The following is a 9,616-nucleotide window of genomic DNA, read 5'->3' as shown; positions in this document are numbered from 1 at the left end:
TTTTTTTTTTTAAAGAGAGATGGGGTTGTTATGTTGCCCAGGCTGGTCTTGAACTCCTGGCCTCAGGCAGTCTTCCTTAGCCTCCCATGGTGCTGGGATTACAGGATTTAGCCACCCTGGCCTCCTTCATATGTCTTTCTCAGACTTGAAACCCATTACCTTTATCACCCCCAGTGGACCCATATATTGCTTCTCCTGTATGTATCTTGGTTCACAGCATTGTAACCACTCAGTTATGCAAGATAGAGACCTCAGTCATCGTTTCCTTCTTCCTCTCCACCATCCCCCTTACCAGTTTGGTGAGCATTCTTCTCTATGTGTCTACGATAAGGACCTCATATGTATTATCTTAATTTTTATTGTAGATACCTACTATGGTTTGGTGTTCCCCACATTTCATGTGTTGGAAACTTAATCCCCTTTGTATGTCAATTGAACATAGAGCCTTTGGGAGGTAATTAGGATTAGATAAAATCATCAGGGTGGGGGTGCCATAATGTGGCTGGTGTCTTTATAAGAGGAAGAGAGACCTGAGCTGACATGCATGCTCTTGCCCTCTTGCTGTATGATGCCCTTAGCCATGTTATGGCACAGCAAGAGGGCCCTCAGCAGATACTAGGGTGGTCTTGGACCTCCCACCCTCCAGAACTTTAAGAAATAAATTTCTTTTCTTTTTAAATCACCCAGTTTATGCTATTCTGTTATGGCAATAAAAAACAGGCTAAGACAAGATCCTAAATAAATGTAAAATAGTGTTTTAAGATGCAGACTTACATTGCCTTAACAAGGCCAAGAGTATCTGTTTCATTCTGATATATTTAGACTGTAATATCCTCTCCTAGTGTTCTGCTACAAGTGGGTAGCACAGGACAAGCAATGGGGTTGAAGAAAAATTATCATAGTTACAAGAAAGGCCTCTAATAATCCTTGTGAGGGTAAGAGTTTTGTCTGGTTTTCTATTTCTTGTTTTTCATAAGAGGCCTTGTTGATGTCTCTTACAGAGAGGGTCTCTTACAGCTGAACATTCTCAAAACTTGTTCATCATCACAACCACTAGTACTTCTTTTACAAGGACCATTATATACAAGATTCTAACTGTAGACTTCAGAAGAAACTCAGGAGGAACACATTTTTCATTTGACATGCCAACAAAGTTTCTTTAAATAGCCGGTATTCTGATGGGCCAGAGCTCATCAGAATGGACTGAGTAGCCAATATTAAGCCATTTTATATAGCTTGTAATTCTTTTTCACTGAAAATTTAAAGTAATGGGTCCCTCACTTCCATATTTATTTAGGCTCTTAGTCTCCATAATGTGAAGAAAAATAGAATTTTACAGTATAATTACCTTCAACTCCTAAGCCATTATGTCTTCCTATTTATAAGAATTTGAATAATTCATAGGGCCATTCACATGCCTATTCCTTTGATTATCTAACAGTTTGGAATTTGAACTGTCTTCGTGAAGACTGCCCTAGGTAAGGAAACCTTTGAGTTTCTGTTTTGTTCTTTGTCCTCCTCTTCTGTCTGTGCAGCCATAGTCTCAGGCCTACTATAGGGTTTACCCAGCATGTTTGCTTATCTCTCCAGCTCTACTAGTGGAACCCACAGTAACTTATCAACAAGAAATATACCCTTCTATTTTTAACATTTGCTAAGTTGGTAACAGAAAATCTGAATGTTTTGGCTTTGAATGGAATTTAGGAGAAATTGGTTTTTTTTCCTTTAAATTCAGTTTCTTTGAATGTATTCTCTGATGTCAGTTCTATTTCTCTCTGCAAATCCTCTTTAAACTGAAATCGAGGCCAGGCGCAATGGCTCACGCATGTAATCCCAGCACTTTTGAGAGGCCAAGGCTGGTGGATCACCTGAGGTCAGGAGTTTGAGACCAGCCTGGCCAACGTGGTGAAACCCTGTCTCTACTAAAAATACAAAAGTTAACCAGGTGTAGGGGTGCATGCCTGTAATCCCAGCTACTTGGGGGGCTGAGGCAGGAGAATCGCTTGAACCTGGATGGTGGAAGTCGCAGTGAGCTGAGATCGCACCACTGCCCTCCAGCCTGGGCGACAGCTCAAAAATAAAAATAAATAAGCTCAAATCTAGACTCAGTTTTATCACTGTCTCTAAATCCAGAGTGAACCATCTATCTGTACACCGTCAAGCCAACAATAAAAACAGTTGTCCCTGATTAGAACAGTGATTTCCTTTGTTCAATCAAATATTGTATGCTTGGCTCAATGCTTGTTTTCTATATCATAAACACAGAGGCTCTAAATGGCAGGTACCATTACCTATGAAAGTTGATTGGACATATTCTACAGTTTATCTTGCAGGACCTCATCATAATTTTTCACCCTCTGCTTATAGGCTATTTTTCCTGGCTTTTGGGGAAAACTTTTCAGGCTCCTTCCAGAGCTACTTCAATTTTGGGAGATTCTAGCTGCTAGAAGACAACAAAACTTTTGGGGATGGCCAGGCCAAGGCAGCTTCTGCACTGACTGCTGTAGGCATCACTGCTCAGGTCCTCTGCCAAAGACCCAGATAAGATGAATAAGCAACACCCATTGGCCTAGAGTCAGGCTTCCCTCTGTGGGGCCGTTTTTAGCCCTCTAATTCCCATTGTCCATCTGTTGCTTCAGGAGGACCTTATTTGAGGTTGTAGGTCAGGCTGAAGCATTTGGAGTGTGAGCTCTGAGGTTAAAGGTGGCAGAGTAGGAGAGGCCCATTCATGCCTTCACAGTGTAGCCACATGCATTCTTAACTCACCACTTTCCAGGAATTGATTCTCTGCTTTAAATGGCTAGAAACTGAATTTTTTTTAGACTATTTCAGCATCTTTAAGATGTAGTTCATCCAGTCCAGGTCAGACCTGGCACAGGCCCAAGTTCCTCAAAAGACATTTTTCTTTTCATGGGCTCCTGTTTCTGCTTTCCAAGTGGCAGTCCATATTATCTTTTTTTCTTTTAACTTTTCTTTTTTTTTCTGAGACACGAGGTCTTGCTATGTTGCCTAGGCTGGTCTCGAACTCCTAAACTCAAGCAAGCTGCCTGCCTCAGCCTCCTGAAGTGCCAGCATTACAGGCATGAATCACCACGCCTGGCCAGCAGTCCATATTATCTTAACTCTTAAAACAACCTTGCAAATTAGGTGTTATTATATTGTCCCCATTTTAGAGATAAAGCCAGGACCTATTAACACTTACTTTCCCGGACTATAGCAAGAATCCTCTGACAGGTCTTTCTGCATCAAGCATCTTTTTGTAGATCAAGCATCTTCCAGTAGTCTTTCTATAACAGAAGTAAAATGGTTCTGCTTTTCTCCTGCTATTCTGTGCTTTGCTCCAGTCGTTCCTCTATTGTGTTCTGAATAGACCCAATACCTTAGTATGGCATTTGAGACTTTCTTTTTTTTTTTTCTTTTTTTTTTTTTGAGACAGGATCTTGTTCTGCCTCCCAGACTGCAGTGCACTGGCATGATGTATAGCTCACTGCAGCTCCTAGGTCTCAAACGATCGTCTCGCCTCAGCCTCCTGAATAGCTGGGACTACAGGCACACACCACCTTGCCTGGCTTATTGTTTTTTTGTTTTGTTTTGTTTTTGAAACAGAGTCTCACTCTGTCACCCAGGCTGGAGTGCAGTGATGTGATCTTGGCTTACCACAACCTCCACCTCTTGGGTTCAAGGGTTTCTCATGCCTCAGCCTCCCACGTAGCTGGAATTACAGGTATATGCACCACCACACCCAGCTAATTTTTGCATTTTTAGTAGAGACAGGGTTTTGCCATGTTGGCCAGGCTAGCTACAAACTCCTGACCCCAAGTGATCCACCTGCCTCAGTGCTGGGATTACAGGTGTGAGCCACTGCACCCAGCCTAATTGTTTTTAGTAGAGACAAGGGCTCACTGTTTTGCCCAGGCTGGCCTTGAACTCCTGGCCTCAAGCTATCCTCCTGCCTCAGCCTCCCAAAGTGTTGAGATTACAGGTGTGAGCCACCATGCCCAGCCATTTGAGGTTTTTTGATCTAATTCATACCATTACTCAAAACATATATACCTTTAGGCCTTGGACATGATATTTATCAGCATTCATGGTAGTGCTAACATTGATTCATTCAAATACTGTATGGTTTGTAGTCTGTGGTGAATGGTAAGGATTCTAAGATGAACAAATGAAATACCTACCCTTGGGAAACTTAAAGTTTAGTCGAAATGTAAGTAATTATGCTTCAGAATTAGTAGATAATAGAGTTGTAGGGTTATGAGAACTGAGAGTGGTACACTACTGGGACAGGAGTTATTTCTATTTATGTATCCTGTTTTGTTCCACCTGGAATAACCTATCTGTTTTGTTTGTTTTTGAGCTCGCTCTGTTGCCCAGTGTAGAGTGCGGTGGCATGCAACTTCCGCCTGCCAGGTTCAAGTGATTCTTCTGCCTCAGCTTCCTAACTAGCTGGGATTACAGGCACATGCCTGGCTAGCTTTTTGTTTTTTTGTATTTTTAGTAGAGACAGGGCTTTATCAGGTTGGTCAGGCTGGTCTCAAACTTCTGACGTCATGATCCGCCTGCCTCAGCCTCCTAAAGTGCTGGGATTATAGATGTGAGCCACCATGCCAGGCCAACCTATGCTTTTTTTACTTGACGTATTCCTGTTGATTCTTGAAGCCAGATGGTAGATGGATGGATGGATGGGTGATTGATTAAGCATAACAAAGTGTCATCCTGCCATCAAGGAACATGTAGTCTAACTGTAAATATTCTGAAAGCCACTTTGCTTTTGCTTTGATTTCATATGCTCTCCTTTCAGTTAAGTCATTTTTTGCTCTATGTGAGTGATCGTTTTAAACACAAAAAGTACACTGTCAGGTGTGTATTCACTTCCCATTTCTGGAGTGGAATTATATTTGTCTACTCTGGACATTTTTCCTTCACATTTTAGAGAAAAAAATGCAAAGATAAAATTATACATAGATATAAGAAATTGAATGCTAGGCCCACCTCTGCAACTCACCAGCTCTGTCTTAATATTTTTAATGGACCATAATTCATCTTTTCCTTAGTGAGTTGCTGCTGTCGTAAATATTGTTTTATGTCGTCGGTATTTTTAGGGTTTTCAGTGCTAGGCGGAGGTCATCTGCCTCTGTATTCAGTGACTCCAAACAGACATATTAGCTTGGTTGTGGCTTTCTAAACTCCCCCTCTAGGCTCTTTTTCAAGATACCTTCAAAAGATGGGTTTATTGCTGATTCTGCTTCTGCCTGGTGTTCACAGTCTCTTTTTGTCTTGTTGCTCTTGAAATGTAGCCAAGAATAGAACTGAAGTTTTACAAAGAAACAAAGTAATGCTAGCTCTTTGTGACTTTGGGCAAGTTACTAACCTCAGCCCCATCAGTCAAAAAGATAATGGGATAATTAAATTAGTTAATACATATGAAAGCTCTAAGAACAGGTTGACATATAGTAAACTCTCAATGTTGTTACATTAAGTAAAACATGATTGGAGTATGACAAGGGAAGCCATTTTCTGTTAACTTAGGTTTGGGCTTTTTTGTTTTTAAGAAATTTTATTTATTTTTTAACAGAAATAGGGTCTCACTAGGTTTCCAAGGCTGGTCTTGGAACTCCTGGGCTCAAGTAATCCTCCCACCTCAGCCTCCCAAAGTTCTGGGATTACAGGTGTGAGCCACCACACCTAGCCTTCTTTATTTCTTTTAAAACTTTGTTTTGTTTCTAAGCTGCTCTGGAAATGTGAGATTTAGCTATAGGTATGACCATTCATCCCACTTTGCCTGCCCAGACCTGGGCCACATGTGTTCTGGCATCCTCTGTGTTATGTACCCCTTTCGCTCTCAAGTTTCTTGGTTTGAATAATACGTCATATTAAGAACAGAATGGGGATGGGGCTTGGCTTCTGCTCACCCCCACTAGCATTCTTTCATGCGTTCCCACTAATCACAAATCCCACACCACTGCCTCACTGGCGCGATACCCACTAATCCCAAGGCTTTAGTCATACAAAGAAAATAGCCATTCTTCTGTGCTTTCATAATGTTTAACCATGCCTTTTACTTAAAGAACTCCAGAAACTGGCCTTAGGAGATCCAAAATTGAACCAAGGTTGCTGAGTGTCTCACCTCTGGAAGGAATGCTGTACAATTGATTTACAGCCTTGTTTTTGCCAGACAACCAGTTAACCAATACTCAAGATAACCATCACAACCAGCTTTACTAACCTGCATACCCTACCCCTCACCCCTCACATGCCTTGCCCAGCCCGGCCTGCATACCTTACCCATGATGTCAATTCCTACACTTTGGCTAATAAAAAAAATCCTTACTGGCTCTTTTCAGGAAACCAGCCTCCGTTGTCTGTCTCCCTTACACTCTAGCACAGTAGGACAAGCCCCAAACTAAAAGCTTTGTCTGGGAAATCTGTTTGTCCCTTTGTTAATTTTCATTACATGGGGAGTCCAAATGCCTATGGTCTGTAACAATATTGTTAATTTAGATTTGACAGAAGTGAAGTATTAGTATAGTTTTACATTTCTCTTTCATTATTGTTTTTCTTTGGGTTTTTTGTTTTTAAGAAAGTCTCACTATTTTGCCCAGGCTGGAGTGCAGTGATATGATCATAGCTCACTGCAGCTTGAACGCCTGACACAAGCAGTCCTCCTGCCTCAGCCTCCCAAGTAGCTAGAACCGTAGGCACGTACCACTACACCTGGCTAATTTTATGTATGCATGTATATATATATGTGTGTAAACAAATTTTTTTTTGTAAAGATAGTGTTCTACCATGTTGCCCAGGCTGGTCTCTAACTTCTGGCCTCAAGCAGTCCTCTTACCTCTGTCTCCCAAAGCACTGGGATTATAGGCATGATATAGGCATGAGCCACCAAGCCAGGCCATTAACTTTTATTTATATTCACATTTGCCCCCACATTCCTATCCTATCCCTAAAGTCACACTGAAAGGGAAATATTTTTTAAATGTGAAATTCTGGTGCCTTTTTTTCCCCCTCTGTAGATTAACATTTAGTATGGAAATACCTTCCAGCTCGGCACAGTAGCTCACATCTGTATCCCAGGACTTTGGGAGACCATGATAGGCAGATCGCTTGAGTTCAGGAGTTCGAAACTAGCCTGGACAACATGGCGAAACCCTATCTCTACCCAAAAAGAAAACACACACACACACACACACACACACACCCCAGCTGGGCATGGTGGCACACGCCTGTAGTCCCAGCTACTGAGGAGGCTGAGGTAGGAGGATTACTTGAGCCTGGGAGGTGGTGGTTGCAGTGAGCTGAGATCATGCCCCTGTACTCCAGCCTGGGCAACAGAGCTAGATTCTGTCTCAAAAAAAGTAAAGGGAGGGAGGGAGGAGTTCCCTGTTCTTATTTTCTAGTGAGCATGAACTCCTGCCTGGGCAGCATAGCAAGACCCTATCTCAAAAAAAAGGGGGGGGGGACTGGGCACAGTGGCTCAGGCCTGTAATCCCAGCACTTTGGGAGGCCAAGGTAGGCAGATCATGAGTCAGGAGTTCGAGACCAGCCTCACTAACCTGGTGAAACCCCGTCTCTATTAAGAATACAAAAATTAGCAGGGCGTGGTGGCACATGCCTGTAGTCCCAGCTACCTGGGAGGCTGAGGCAGGAGAATAGCTTGAACCCGCAAGGTGGAGGTTGCAGTGAGCTGAGATCACACCACTGCACTCCTGCCTGGGCAACAGAGTGAGACTCTCTTTCAGAAAAGAAAAGAAAGGATGTTGCTCCTCTAGCTCTTCCAATTTTCATGATAGGGTGTCGATTTTAGATCTTTCCTTGCTTCTCATGTGGGCATTTTTATTGCTATATATTTCCCTCTAGACACTGCTTTAAATGTGTCCCAGAGATTCAGGTATGTTGTATCTTTGTTCTCGTTGGTTTCAAAGAACATCTTTATATCTGCTTTCATTTCATTGTTTATCCAGTCAACATTCAGGAGCCAGTTGTTCAGTTTCCATGAAGCTGTGTGGTTCTGAGTTAGTTTCTGAATTCTGAGTTCTTACTTGATTACACTGTGGTTTGAGAGACTGTAGCAGAAGACAAGAAATAACTAAGAGCAGAGCAGAACTGAAGGAGATAGAGACACAAAAACCCCTTCAAAAAACCAATAAATCTAGGAGCTGGTTTTTTGAAAAGATCAACAAAATAGGCCACTAGCCAGATTAATAAAAAAGAAAAGAGAGAATAATCAAATAGATGCAATAAAAAACAATAAAGGGGATATCACCAGAGATTCCACAGAAATACAAACCACCATCAGAGATTATTACAAACAACTCTGCACATAAACTAGTAAACCTGGAAGAAATGGATAAATTCCTGGACAATTGCATCCTCCCAAGCCTAAACCAGGAAGAAGTTGAAACCCTGAATAGTCCAATAACAAGGGCTGAAGTTGAGGCAGCAATAAAGAGCCTACCAACCAAAAAAAGCCCAGGGCCAGATGGGTTCACAGTCAAATTCTACCAGACATACAAAGAGGAGCTGGTACCACTCCTTCTGAAACTATTCCAAACAATCCAAAAAGAGGGAATCCTTCCCAAATCATTTTATGAGACCAACATCATCCTGATACCAAAACCCAGCAGAGACTCAACAAAAAAAGAAGACTTCAGGCCAATATCCATGATGAACATTGATGCGAAAATCTTCAATAAAATACTGGCAAACCAGTTGCAACATCACATCAAAAAGCTTATCCACCACGGTCAGGTAGGCTTCATCCCAGGGATGCAAGGCTGTTTCAACATACGCAAGTCTATAAACATATTTCACCACATAAACAGAGTTGAAGACAAAAACCACGTGATTATCTCAATAGATACAGAGAAGGCCCTTGACAAAATTCAACAGCGCTTTATGCTAAAAACTCTCAATAAACTAGATATTGACGGAGCATATCTCAAAATAATAAAAGCTATTTACGACAAACCCACAGCCAATATCATGCTGAATGGGCAAAAACTGGAAGCATTCCGTTTGAAATCTGGCACAAGACAAGGATGCCCTCGCTCACCACTCCTGTTCAATATAGTATTGGAAGTTCTAGCCAGACCAATCAGGCAAGAAAAAGAAAGGGTGTTCAATTAGGAAAAGAGGAAGTCAAATTGTTTCTATTTGCAGACAACATGATTGTATATTTATAAGACCCCGTCATCTCAGCCCAAAATCTCCTGAAACTGATAAGCAACTTCAGCAAAGTCTAAGGATACAAAATCAACATGCAAAAATCACAAGCATTCCTGTACACCAATAACAGACTTAAAGAGAGCCAAATCAAGAACGAACTGCCATTCACAATTCCTACAAAGAGAATAAAATACCTAGGAATGCAACTAACAAAGAATGTAAAGGATCTCTTCAAGGAGAACTACAAACCACTGTTCAACGAAATAAGGACAGAAACAGATGGAGAAACATTCCATGCTCCTGGTTAGGAAGAATCAATATCGTGAAAATGGCCATACTGACCTTCTTCACAGAACTGGAAAAAAACACCTTAAACATCATATGGAACCAAAAGAGAGCCTGCATAGCCAAGTCAATTCTAAGCAAAAAGAACAAAGCTGGA

Source organism: Cebus imitator, unplaced genomic scaffold (genome assembly GCF_001604975.1).
Source record: "Cebus imitator isolate Cc_AM_T3 unplaced genomic scaffold, Cebus_imitator-1.0 Scaffold193, whole genome shotgun sequence".
Lineage (NCBI taxonomy): Eukaryota > Metazoa > Chordata > Mammalia > Primates > Cebidae > Cebus > Cebus imitator.
This window is presented reverse-complemented; position numbering follows the sequence as displayed.